At 41.0% G+C, this 12640-nt stretch overlaps 1 long non-coding RNA gene across 1 annotated transcript; it reads left to right on the top strand.

The window, feature by feature from the left end:
- Positions 1-173: 173 nt before the first annotated feature.
- LOC146513223 (uncharacterized) lies at positions 174-3147 on the top strand. Its single transcript, XR_014875606.1, has 2 exons — positions 174-248; positions 281-3147. It is a non-coding gene; the product is annotated as an uncharacterized LOC146513223 (long non-coding RNA).
- Positions 3148-12640: the final 9493 nt, after the last annotated feature.

The raw sequence follows: 12640 nt of genomic DNA, 5'->3' as shown, positions 1-12640 counted from the left end.
CGTTTTATTTTGAAGGATCCTTGTGTTTTTTGTTTATTGTATTTAGCTTCACGTCCCCTGTCCTGTCATTATGTTAATTGTTGTCAGCTGTTTTCCCCATGTGATTCCGCTTCCCCTGATCATTCCTTATGTGTACTTAATCCGTGTGTTTCTGCTCAGTCGGGGTCAGATCGTCTGTTATCCTCACCTCATCTTTTCATAGTTTCCGTTATTGTGTCACTGTTTCATAGCCTGCCTAGTTACTCTGTGTTCATAGTTTCTTCATAGTTCTTTCACAGAGGGTCATAGTCTTTTTAGTTTACACAGTGTTCTTGGTCTCCTTAGTTTTCCCAGTTTCAGTGTTCTCTAGTGTTTTTGTCATGCCATCAGCCACAATAAAGGCTCGCTTTATTTTTGGAAACCTAGTTCTGTCTCCACCGTGTCTGCATCTGGGTCTACCTCTTCTTCACACCGGCGCACCCCGCCGTGACAGATACCAATCAATTTACAAACTTTCATGATAACTAATCCGCTAGTTTTTGTGTGCAACACTAATTCAGTTGACTCTGTGTAGCAGGCAATTGCAGCACCACTGGTCTCTTTGCTTAATTCTGCACACTAACCTGTGGTCCTTAAGTTGAATTGTTAAAGGTTACCTTCACTGGCACATACATTATGAATGATGCCTACCGAAGTAAAAAGATAGTTTGATTATTTTGTTTTGGCTCCAAGGTGGTAAAAATACCACCAGACACATGCTGAATGTAAAATCTCTCCAACATAGAGAATCAACTGAGGGCAGACTGCATGCTTTCATATTTTCTTAACCAACATAAACTCGAGAGGGTCAGTACTGGTGAAAGCTACAGGAACATAAGTACTATAGTCTAATTGCTTACTATTTCTTATTAATATTTTTATTCATATTGTTATTCTATTGCTTATGGTAGTAGAACTGGTTTTCTTATACCACGCAGAGTGAAATGGATACATATGATGAGCACAAAACTAGACTACAATACACACCTGAACACACTTTATCTCATAGAGTTACAAACACACTGGATAAATGTGTGCTTTGATGTGTGCTTCCTGATGTTTTTCTTTTGTTTTAAGAAATTACTTTTACTGGTAGCTGGGATAGGCTCAAGTCCCCACTGCAACCCTGACAAGCATAAGTGGAAGAGATTGGATGGGTGGATGGATGGATGGACTTTTTCTGTTACATTTTAGAGATGCAAACCAGGAGACCAACTGCCAAGGGGAGTTCGCAAACTAACTGGTGTCTATTCAAATGGATTATTGTGACTTTTCGTCTGTTGATCAAGCTTGTTGGAAACTGTATAAATAACAATTGGCAAATGCCATGGTTGAAATTAATTATCTACATTCTTTTTTAAGCACTGTTTGCTAATCCCTATAAAGATTCTCTACACTGGCGTGATTTCGACATCAGCCTGTCCCAAGAAAGAAGCAAATGTTGTGATTTTGTACTTCTATCGTAAAGTATCATATCCTTGACCCTTCTAGCCTGATTGTCCTAGTCAACTATCTACTGTATGTGTCTGTAAGAGTTTACTCCAACAAAGACCTCAGAGAGAACCCCTACAGAGGCAGGGATCAGCGAAGTACTCTAAAAAGACACCTAACTACTCAGATATTTTACAGTACAGTGTACATTTAAATGGACTGGTTGTTATATAGTACTTAACTACTCTATCTGAGCACTCACCACTTCAAAGCACACAACTCACCTCAAGCACCTTTTTCTATGTGAGTACTTTCTGAGATTCACATTTCAAGCGATGGATTGGAGAGCAATGTGGGGTTAAAATCTTACATAAATACATTTGGCATCCAGACTGCAACCTTCCAATTAGCAGAGGACCTTCTCCACCACCTAAGCTACACCCACCCCAGGCTGTAACACCAACTAAATACAAAACGATTTAAATGAATTACAGATATAAAGCACAAATGCATGTTTTTATATGTGTTCCCCTCTATTATCAAGCCACTCAATTAAAATACAGCTGCTCCAGTCAATATAATTAGTTAACCCGGGCATTGGAGGCATTATACAAGCCCATTATAGTATCAAGATCTTTCATTGGTTAATAAGGTGACAAAATCCCTCTCCACTAGGGATGGGTATTGATAAGATTTTCACGATTCCGATTCCATTTTCGATTCTGTTTAACGATTCGATTCTTTATCGATTCTTCTTAAAAAAGGAGAACACTAAGGTCGATTAGCTTAGAACTTTGTTTTATATCTTCTCTTTGAACAAGATAGAAATTTAGGAGTAACATGGCCTTACAAACCCAACAGTGAGATCTTAAGAGATCCACAGCCTACGGCTCTTCAATGGGGTGTCACAGGGTCCCCAGGAAAAAAAATTGTAAATGTAAAATAACAAAATAAATATTCTTCTGTAGCAATAACAAAGTATAACATAAATTATTCTGTAGCAATTACACAAGAATATCCAGTAATGTCCCTGCCTACAATTAAACACATTCACTTACCGAAAATCATCTGCTGTGGCAAATGGGTGCAAGTCTTTGACCACAAACTTAGTCACTGCTCGGTGACATTCGTCTATCCTGGCCTGAAAGGAGACGCTAACGGTAGACTGCAGCGAGAACTGCCAGCATCTGAGCCAGACTGTCTCTCTCATCATGGTCACCTAAATGCACAGTAATGGCAGGTTTTGTAATAAGGCAGATCGCGCTAACATAATATGCACTGTTGTTGATTATTTACCTGCCGGATTAACGGGAGAGGACGTGCAAATGTTACCGCTGCTGCTGGGTTGAGATTCACGAGTCCGGAGCGGAATTAAAAACACGACATTCATTTGAGGTCATCGCGTGTTTTGTGAGCAAATGCTTTTGCATATTCGTAGTGTTTCCTCCCTTAAATGAAATATCTACTTTGCAAGTTGCCCTGTTGTCATCCGTTCTCCTAAAGTATAACCAAACTTTTGAGCGTTTGAGCCGCCATGTTTTCTGCCAGGTAAATGACGCTCCGCAATGTGGTGACGTCATTCAGGGCGACTGGAATCGATAAGGGAATCGTTTGCAAAAATGGCAAACAATTCCAAGGAATTGAAACAGTGGGAACCGGTTCTCAACAAGAACCGGTTTTCGATACCCATCCCTACTCTCCACAAAACAAAAATTAACACTTGACAGAAAAAATCTAGTCAAAATCAAGGTTTGATAATAAGGTTGTGTCAAAGTCATCTATCTATATATATATCGAGTACTGTGCAAAAGTCTCGAGTCACCTCCACCTAGAGAACACATTGGACCTAGCTTATTCAAACATTAAGGAAGTATTTAAAGTATCTCCTGCCCCCACCTCGGCTCCTCAGACCATCTCTAATGTTAATTCCTGTACATACAAAACATTACTAATCACAGGGAAATCCACTCTGACTGAGAGTCTAGCCTGCAGGAGCCATGGAGGCGTTACTGATGTTACGTATCAGGGGAAGAAGGTCTTATGCAGTAATCGATTCAAATTTCAAATTTTTAGTTCAAATCATTATCAATATGTATGGAGGAGGTCAGTAAGTGTTTGAAGATTGGGCTGGACTTGCTCAAGAGATGTGTGAGGCATGTTGAAAAATATATCAAAAAACTACAGGCTATTATCTGGAAACAAGGATCTACAACTGACTATTAGCATCAGGGGGCCCAATAAGTTTGACCTCAATAGTTTTGGCTTTTGTAAAATAATTTTGTGTCTCTATGTGCAAAATTAAATAATGTAAGCATCCAAACTAGAACTAGGATGTTTGGAAAACCTGTGTCAAAAAGTTATTTCCCTGTTTAACAGCATTTATATTACATTATGACCATTGAATAGCACTGAGCATGTCTTCCCTGTGGCACCTGTTAGTGTGTGAGATATATTACGGAGTACATGAACATGTGTCCTCAAAGCTACTGTGTCAGAAACAGGAAAAACGGGCAAACCTGAGGATTTAAGCAAGTTTTACAGGGCGAGTTTGAAAACAGGTTTTGACAGTTACTTCATGGGCATGGCTGGTTGCGTGTGCATGCCAGTATTTGCCTTCTTCTCATGACTATGAAGAAGGCAAGCTGGCAGAGGCAGTTTCATATCTTGAGCAATTTTCGGCTGGGAAACCTTGGGTCCTTCCATTGATGTAGATGTTACTTTGACAGGTACAACATACCTAAGCAGTGTTGCAGGTCATGTACACCCTTTAATAGAAACAGTATTCCTTGATGAATGCACCCATTCACAAAGCAAAGTGGTTCAGGAATAGTTTGAGAAGTACAACTAGTTTAAGGTGTTGACCTGGCCTCCCAATTTCCCATATCTTTATCCAATCGAACATCTTTTGGATGTGCTGGACAAACAAGTCCAATCCATGCAGGGCCTAATTGCAACTTAAAAGAGTGGTGCTACCATCTTGGTGCCAGATATCACCGCACAGCCACAAGGTCTAGAGGAGTCTCAGCGGGTCAGGGCTTTTTTGGTTGCAAAAGGAGGACCACCACAATGATGGAGATGATCACTGCTGGGGATACTGGAATACTGGAAGAGCATATGGGAGAAGGACACAACCCATAATGAACCTCCCTGAACAGGTGACCATCACTGGACCATCATTTGGCAGACATCCAAGAAAGGTTATCCAGTATGAAGACTTGGACAGCACCAGGGTCATGGAGCACCAAAACCAAGTCACTGGCATAGTATACTGCAGTGGCTCCCAAACTTGTTTTGCTAGGCCCCCCTTTGTTTTACAAGAAAAATATTTGCGCCCCCGACCCCCGCGCACACACACGCATGCACACATCCTTTAACCACACACACCCATTTTTTGCTCCATTGCGGTTTATTTCACACCTCAAACATTTAGTAAACAATTAAGTAAATACAAGTAATGTACAGGTAGTGCAGGTAGTAAGAAAATAAACTACTAACTCTTTTATGGTACGTCCACACCTACACGGGTATTTTTGAAAACGCAGCTGTTTCTATGCGTTTGGACCTTTCGTCCACACGTAAACGGTGTTTCGAATCACCGAAAACGTGCAACGTCAAAGGTATGTGCCTTTTTTCACATCACGCTGTGTGCCACGTTATTGTTTACATGAGATGAAATGCAGAATGGCAGATATTCAGATTAACAGTGACAGTATTTTGTCTCTATCTGCAGGTTTTACACGCTTACGCAGTTACTGTCCCTCCATTTAGAAAGGCACAGGCGTCACGGTGTAATTATTTTACATGTAGTTGTTTTTTTTCCTGTGTAATAATATTCAACATTGCTATCAATACATTTTTCAAAAAAATCCCTCTGCAAAATGAGTTCAAAAAACATAAACAACTGTTGGATGCTGTTTGTCCGTGATTTGAACCGGGGAACAAATTGTGGCAGGATCAGCCTGATGTTATTTGTATCCCACTGTAACTTTACTGTATAAAAAGCTAACATCTCCAAAATGTCAGGAGTAGTTAGTTATTACAAGAAGTGTTTGAACTAAAAATCAAGAATGTGGGATCCTGTTTGTCCGTGATTTGGAGAGCCCAGCGCTGCTCCCGACGAAGGGAAAACCAATTCTGCAGGGGAGACCTACCTCGGCACTTGTGCAGGTGAAGCCAAAGGGAAGATTTGCTTCACCATGTTTTCTAGTCTTTGGCTTAGAATGAAGTTGGTTTGGAAACATATTCAGCGATGCTTCATCTCATGCTTTGCGTTTGTGTGGGAGCCCCGTCAAAAACCTGTCCATTATGCTAGCAGTGTCCAAGCGTTGTTTTTTTGTTTTTTTCCTTTTCATACCACGCCCCCCCCCTGCAATGGCTCTGCGCCCCCCCCCCTAGGGGGCGGGCCCCACACTTTGGGAAGGTCTGGTATACCGAAACATTTGTTCTGAGTATGGCCTGGAAGTCCTGAGGTCAAAATGGGAAACGCCCCCTTGGGTGGTCGAGAATGACCAAGCTAAGATCCTGTGGTACTTCCAGATACAGACCAACCAAACAAACATAGTAGTAGTGGACAAGCAAAGGAAGATGTAGCTATACCAGTTGAAGGCAACATCCTGAAGAGGGAACATGAGAAGTTGGAGAAGTACTAAGGACTAAGAGAAGAACTTGAGAAGACGTGGAGGGTGAAGGTAACAGTGGTCCCAGTGGTAATCGGACCACTTGGTGCAGTGACCTCCAAGCTAAGTGAGTGGCTCCAGCAGATCCCAGGATCTACTAGTAACATGGGTTAGTGTTATACTAGTTACCATGCAATTTAGTCAGTAAATAAGTAGATTTGATTAGCAGAAGGGGGCAGCACGGTGGCATGGTGGTTAGCACTCTTCCCGCACAACGAGAAGGTCCTGAGTTCAATTCCACCATCAGGCCGCGGTCTTTCTGTGTGGAGTTTGCATGTTCTCCCCAGGTACTCTGGCTTCCTCCCACAGTTCAAAAACATGCAGGGAGTGGAGATAGGTTAATTGATTAATCTAAATCGCCCATAGGTGTGACTCTGTGAGTGAATGTGAGCGCGAATGGTTGTCTGTGACTCTATGTGTTAGCCCTGCGACAGACTGGTGACCTGTCCAGGGTGTACCCTGCCTTTCGCCCTATGACAGCTGGGATAGGCTCCAGCGCCCCCCGAGACCCTGGAAAGGATAAGTGGAAGCGAATGGATTAGTAAAAGACTAAATTTATGGAACTTTTGGTTGACCTTTAACAGTGCTAATGGCAATTAGCCTTAGCTACAATTAGCTACAATACAGAGACTTATGCATTCTGTGTATCTCTTAACTCTGGCCAGACTTGGCTGTTGAACAGGCCAGGGACAGTCTAGCTTTATATAGTTCTCCTTTTCACATGTTTTGAAAGAGACTGTAATAAACTGTCTTTGTCTCAGCATCCCAATTGGACCTTTATCTGTTACAAATTACGTCAATGAATTATTCACTTAATTTTTCATTCACTTTATACTTTGACTTTTACTTAGTGGTTAGCTGTTGGCACTACATTGTTGACCCTCTCAAGGCAGGGGTTGCAGATTTGCAACAGTTAAAAACTAACAACCTGATTACCCCACATACATATTTTATGAGGTTTTTTTACTCAGAAGTACCACTGCAGGACTTGGTTGTGCATTAGCAACAAAAAGTTTAATTTGAGCCTGAGAGGGTTCAATTTATAAAAAGGAAAGGAAATTCAAATTTCATTCCACATATTTTTAGCACTGCTGAAGGCCAGCTAAAAGTTCAATACATGCAGTGTTCTATGATGAAATAGTACCTAACTTAGATAGATAACTAAAATAGGTATCGATGCCATTTGACGTCTATCATGCCCTAAATCATAAATCAAGATTGTGTCGCTTGATTTCAGATGGACTGAGACTGATTATGGAGAGCTGAATATGTAAACAGGTTTTGATTTTGATCTTGCTATTAACTCTGGTGAAACGTGTTTTGCCCTAACATAAAGGACATTTTTCTTTTGATCAAAAAGCCCCGTATTAAATTTACTTTGAGTCAAATCTGTAAAGCCATAAAATAGGAACCCTTCCATGGGGGCAAATCCTTTTCTAGTCACCGAACTAAACTAAATCTTGTGTTGTAAAGGGACCCCTTGATGTCAGGAACCCTTTGCACCGGCCTAAGAAAGCCATGCATAATTTAGGTCAATTTATTGTGAAGCCACTCACCGGCTGATGAGCTGTCGAGAAAGGCAACGACAAAGCTGGGCCTCTAAGGGCAATAAACAATCCTGACTAACAAGCCTCCTCTGGCAGCATGGAGCACAAATAAACACAACAGTGTTGGTAGATCAAATGAAAGCAGACAAATACAAAAGTTTGATGCGAAGAAGGTTGTTAGTAAGACACACAAATCATATGCACATATACACGTATTGTGGGAACATAAATGCGCCTTTGACGATAGGAGTGCTGTATAAAAGCTAGAGTCAATGAGACTTTCTGGAGTAGGCATGCACACAATTATATAATCAACACCATATTCTCTTGCCCCTGTGAGTCATTTCAGAGAGTTTGGGCTCTCTGCTGTTGCCTGCCATCCATTCGGTGTCTGTACACTGCATCACTTGGTGGAACTGAGTCTTCGAAGGCATTCATAGTTTAATCAATTAAACACTGTTAAGTCTCAGGCTGTCTAACAAGCAGAAGGGGTGGGGTGGCTTTTGCAGGGATAAGCTTTTCCCCTACAAAAGAGGCTTAATTTGCTGTAATTTAAGCTCAGAGCACATTCAGGGTAAAAGTTGGGATGCATTTTGAAGGTTTCTAAGGTTTTCTTGGTTGCAAAAGCAGAAGGCAAACAACATTAAAAGGTCAGAGGCAAAAAAAATCAACTCATCTCTCTGCTGAAGTACCAAGCTGAGAGCCTTCTTTGTGAAAATTGCCCCATTCCTGAGTCATCATGCTTTTGCTCACGAGTGTCCAAATGGAATACTACATTTACCACCACTGGGGAAAGCTTTGGGAAATCTTGATTCATGCTATCTTGTGTCTAAATGGTTGTGATCATCCCTGAGGGAAATACTCCTGTCATCTCAGCATGTTCTCAGGTTCAGGAATGAGAAACCTTTACGTAAACAGCAGATGAGATTAGATCATATAGAATCTCCTTCTCATCTCCCAGTTGATTGTACAGGAAAGTCACACTTCAGCTCCCATTTCACACTTTTGCATCTATCAGACCATGACGATTTTCAGCCATCTGCTACCTGTAGGTGTTTTACACATCGCAGCAGTGAGAGTGCTAATCTAAAGCAAATGAAGTCCATTTATTTCCTGCAGAGAAGGTTAACGTTACGGTCTCAAGGATATTTGAATGATCAGTTGGCTGGAAGCAACTTCTCCTGACACCAAGCAAAAGTTGCTGGAGCTGCTTTAATATACTGCTACCTCTGCCCCAGAGTAGGAACAGATGGCACGTTTTGGCAGAGAGGTTTTTTGGCTGGAAAACACCCTTTTGATTGAGATGCCCATTCTTTTACATGTCTAAAAATTATGTGTAGAGAGCAAACAGTGGAAAAAAAATACAGAAGCAAAGCCAAATTATATCCTGCTATGTATGCAATATCTTATAGACCATCTGGATGATTCATTTGGCTGTTTAGGTTTCACTGCACTTCCAAGAGAGCTCAGAGTTGGGTAATGTTACTTTTGGAAGTAACTTCTTGCATTACAAAATTGCTGATGGTAAATGGACTGGTTCTTATATAGCGCTTTTCTACTCATCTGAGCACTCAAAGCGCTTTACACAACTTGTGCATTCACCCATTCACACCCATTCGCACAAGCACATTTTTCTAAGTGCTTTATAGCTAACATTCACACACATTCATACTCCGATGGATGCATCGGAGAGCAATTTGGGGTTAGTATCTTGCCCAAGGATATTTGGCATGCAGACTAGGGGAAGCCAGGAATCGAACCACCAACCTTCCGACCAGCAGATGACCTGCTCTACCACCTGAGCTACAGCCACCCCTGATATGAAAAGGTAATTTTTTAGATTACAGTATTGCCTACTGAGAGTACTGACTCTTTAAATACTTGTTGCTTTACCAAAAAGAAACACTAATTTGCAATTACCTTGTTGGATATATTGTCCAGATGTGAAGCCTACTGTACGTATACTTCTGAGTGTACCGAATTCACCTCATTGCACAGCATTATGATTCTTTTGGCTCAGGAGAAAGAGGAGGGGTGCCGTATACGTAGCAATCAGTTGTTCAGTGGCTTTATCCCTGGCTCCTCCAGTCTGCATGCCAAAGTAAACTATTCACTTTTTTTTTGAATCCAAAAAAAAGTCAATTATGTTTCCAAGTTAGGGTTGGAAACGATGATCAATTATGTGAGAATTCATGTCAGGCTATTGTGCAGAATAAAGAATGAAACAAGTAGTGTAACTCTCATGTCTTATTTTGTCCATTGAGTCAGTAAGAAGTTACTTTCTTCAATTAAATATGTAAAAATAACATATAAGATAAGATAAGATAACCTTTATTACTCCCACATGTGGGAAATTTGTTTCGTCACAGCAGGAAGTGGACAGTGCAAAAGTTATATAGCAAAAATTAGAATACAATACGGATAATATACTGTACACAACTGTACAGAATAGAATAGAATAAAATAAAATACTATATACAGTAGAATAAAATAGAATAAAATATACAATAGGACAAAAATAGAATGCAAATTCTATCTAAAACTGAGTAAAAATACAAGTTTGTCAGAAAAGAGTAGCACATTCGCTTCCGCTTATCCTTTTCAGGGTCGCGGGGGGCGCTGGAGCCTATCCCAGCTGTCATAGGGCGAGAGGCGGGGTACACCCTGGACAGGTCGCCAGTCTGTCGCAGGGCCAACACACAGGGACAGACAACCATTCGCACTCACATTCACACCTAGTGGCAATTTGGATTATCCAATTAACCTATCCCCAAAAGCTGCATGTCTTTGGACGGTGGGAGGAAGCCGGAGTACCCGGAGGGAACCCACGCAAACACAGGGAGAACATGCAAACTCCACACAGAAAGATGGCCTGATGTTGGAATTGAACTCAGGACCTTTTTGCTGTGCAGCAACAGTGCTAACCACCGTGCTGCCTAATTTTTTTTTTTTTAGTAATCACTCAAACACTGTTGTGTAGTGAGTGTATATATGTGACATTTCCTTCTCCACACAATCAGCAACAGCTTTAGAGAAAGGAATTTAGAAAACTATCAAAAGCTATTCTCTAATTATTAGAGAAATGACTAATTTCTCATTTTTATACCCAAATTCGAAACACTGGACTTGTCTAAGAAGTTGGAAATTAAATAATCATAATGTTAAACTACTTAGACGAATTTTTCTGTTCAGGAATACAAATAAAGTTTAATTTGCCATCTTAATCCAAAACTAATACTTTTTTGTAAAATGGGAAATTAAGGATAACAACAACAGTTATATTTTAGAATTGTGTTTTCACATCTGTAGTTGTGCACTGACTGTTTTTCGAGCAGACGAACATCCACCATGTAGCAGAAGCCTATTGAAACTAGATATTAACCTTCACAGGCTACTGTGAAGCAGCACCTGTATTCTTGTTGAACGTTGAAGATCTTGTTTATGCTTATGTTTCTTCTTATTTAGAAAAACGGGAATCCCAGCTGTCTTGATGTTCCATCAGCACTTAAATGCAGCTTACATTTCTGGCTCTAACAGTATGAGAAATGTCTCCAAATCCCACATGCACATTACACGATCTGTTCTTATTGGTCACTGTTGTTTATACAATTTTTCTGAAAATAGCTTTATGTATGTTGCAGTTCCATTTGTGTGTGTGGATTGGAGCAAACATTTGTGAACGCTCAAACACTTAAAGACAAATCAGTCTACACATTTGTAAACCTTAGTTTACATTTAGGATCATATCATAAACATTTGGTGCCAATATGAGAATGGTTTTGCTCCATACTGGTCTCCCTACTGGTTCCAAAACTTCTTGCAGGTACTTCTTAAACATGTGAAGTAGCTCACTTGTCATTAACCCAGCACAAAATAATGTGAAAACGTCACACAGTAATGACTATCCTCTCTGCTTTCTCACTGACTCACTTAACATGCTCAATGTAATGGATTGCTTTCTTTAAAAAGTAATTAAGAAACCGATTGTTTGAATCGCTGAAAGTAAAATGCGTCTTCTCCTTTGTAAAGTGTACACATTAAAGCTATTCACACACTCCGGTGAAGTTTGTATATTCTGTTTCTCTGTTTCTTGTGCTGATATCTCTGTTGTAGGAGTACATAAGAGTCAAGGCCTTGATTTCTTGTTGTTCTGCATTAACTGCAGTAATCAGCTAATGGCCAACTTTGGTCACAAACCACAGGGCTCTTCAAGGCTGTGTTACAGTCACCATTATCCTTATATTGTTAATGACAGCACATGTGGGCCTGGGTTTCTAAGTGACTCCCGGTAGTATGCCTTCTAATCCAGTAATTGGTAGAGTGAGAGGAGTAGAGGGGGGGGGGGGGGGGTGTATACAAAGAATACACAGAGAGGACTGACCCTTTTCTCTCTTTCTCTAATTAGTAGTATTAGACAAAGAGCCCTGGGAAAAGACAGATTGCATCCCATCTCAAGTGTGAGATCACTCATGTTGGAGTGGTCCTCGGAGCAAACTGAGAGCAGTGTGCCAGCATCTGAAATAAAGCTGAGAACCAACGCACCTCGTGTGACTCTAGAGCACAGGTGTCGAACTCCAGTCCTCGAGGGCCGGTGTCCTGCAGGTTTTAGATGTGTCCTTGATCCAACACAGCTGATTTAAATGGCTAAATTAACTCCTCAGCATGTCTTGAAGTTCTCCAGAGGCCTGGTAATGAACTGATCACTTGATTCAGGTGTGTTGACCCAGGGTGAGATCTAAAACCTGCTGGACACCGGCCCTCGAGGCCTGGAGTTTGACACCCCTGCTCTAGAAGGATAGGGTATCAACTGCAGAGCGGGAATGAATGTTTGAAAACATTCACTGACAGAACTGTTTGTCGGAAGCATGTTTGTCTGGATAAATGACCTGCTGTTGATGAATTACAGACATTACATGTCACGGTTCTGGGTCCGTTGCACGGTCGGCCTCCAGAACTGTTTTGGCTCTT

The sequence above is a fragment of the Neolamprologus multifasciatus genome, chromosome 8 (assembly GCF_963576455.1).
Source record: "Neolamprologus multifasciatus chromosome 8, fNeoMul1.2, whole genome shotgun sequence".
NCBI lineage: Eukaryota > Metazoa > Chordata > Actinopteri > Cichliformes > Cichlidae > Neolamprologus > Neolamprologus multifasciatus.
Note: the sequence above shows the minus strand (reverse complement) of the source record. Positions and strands in the feature narration are given on the sequence as shown.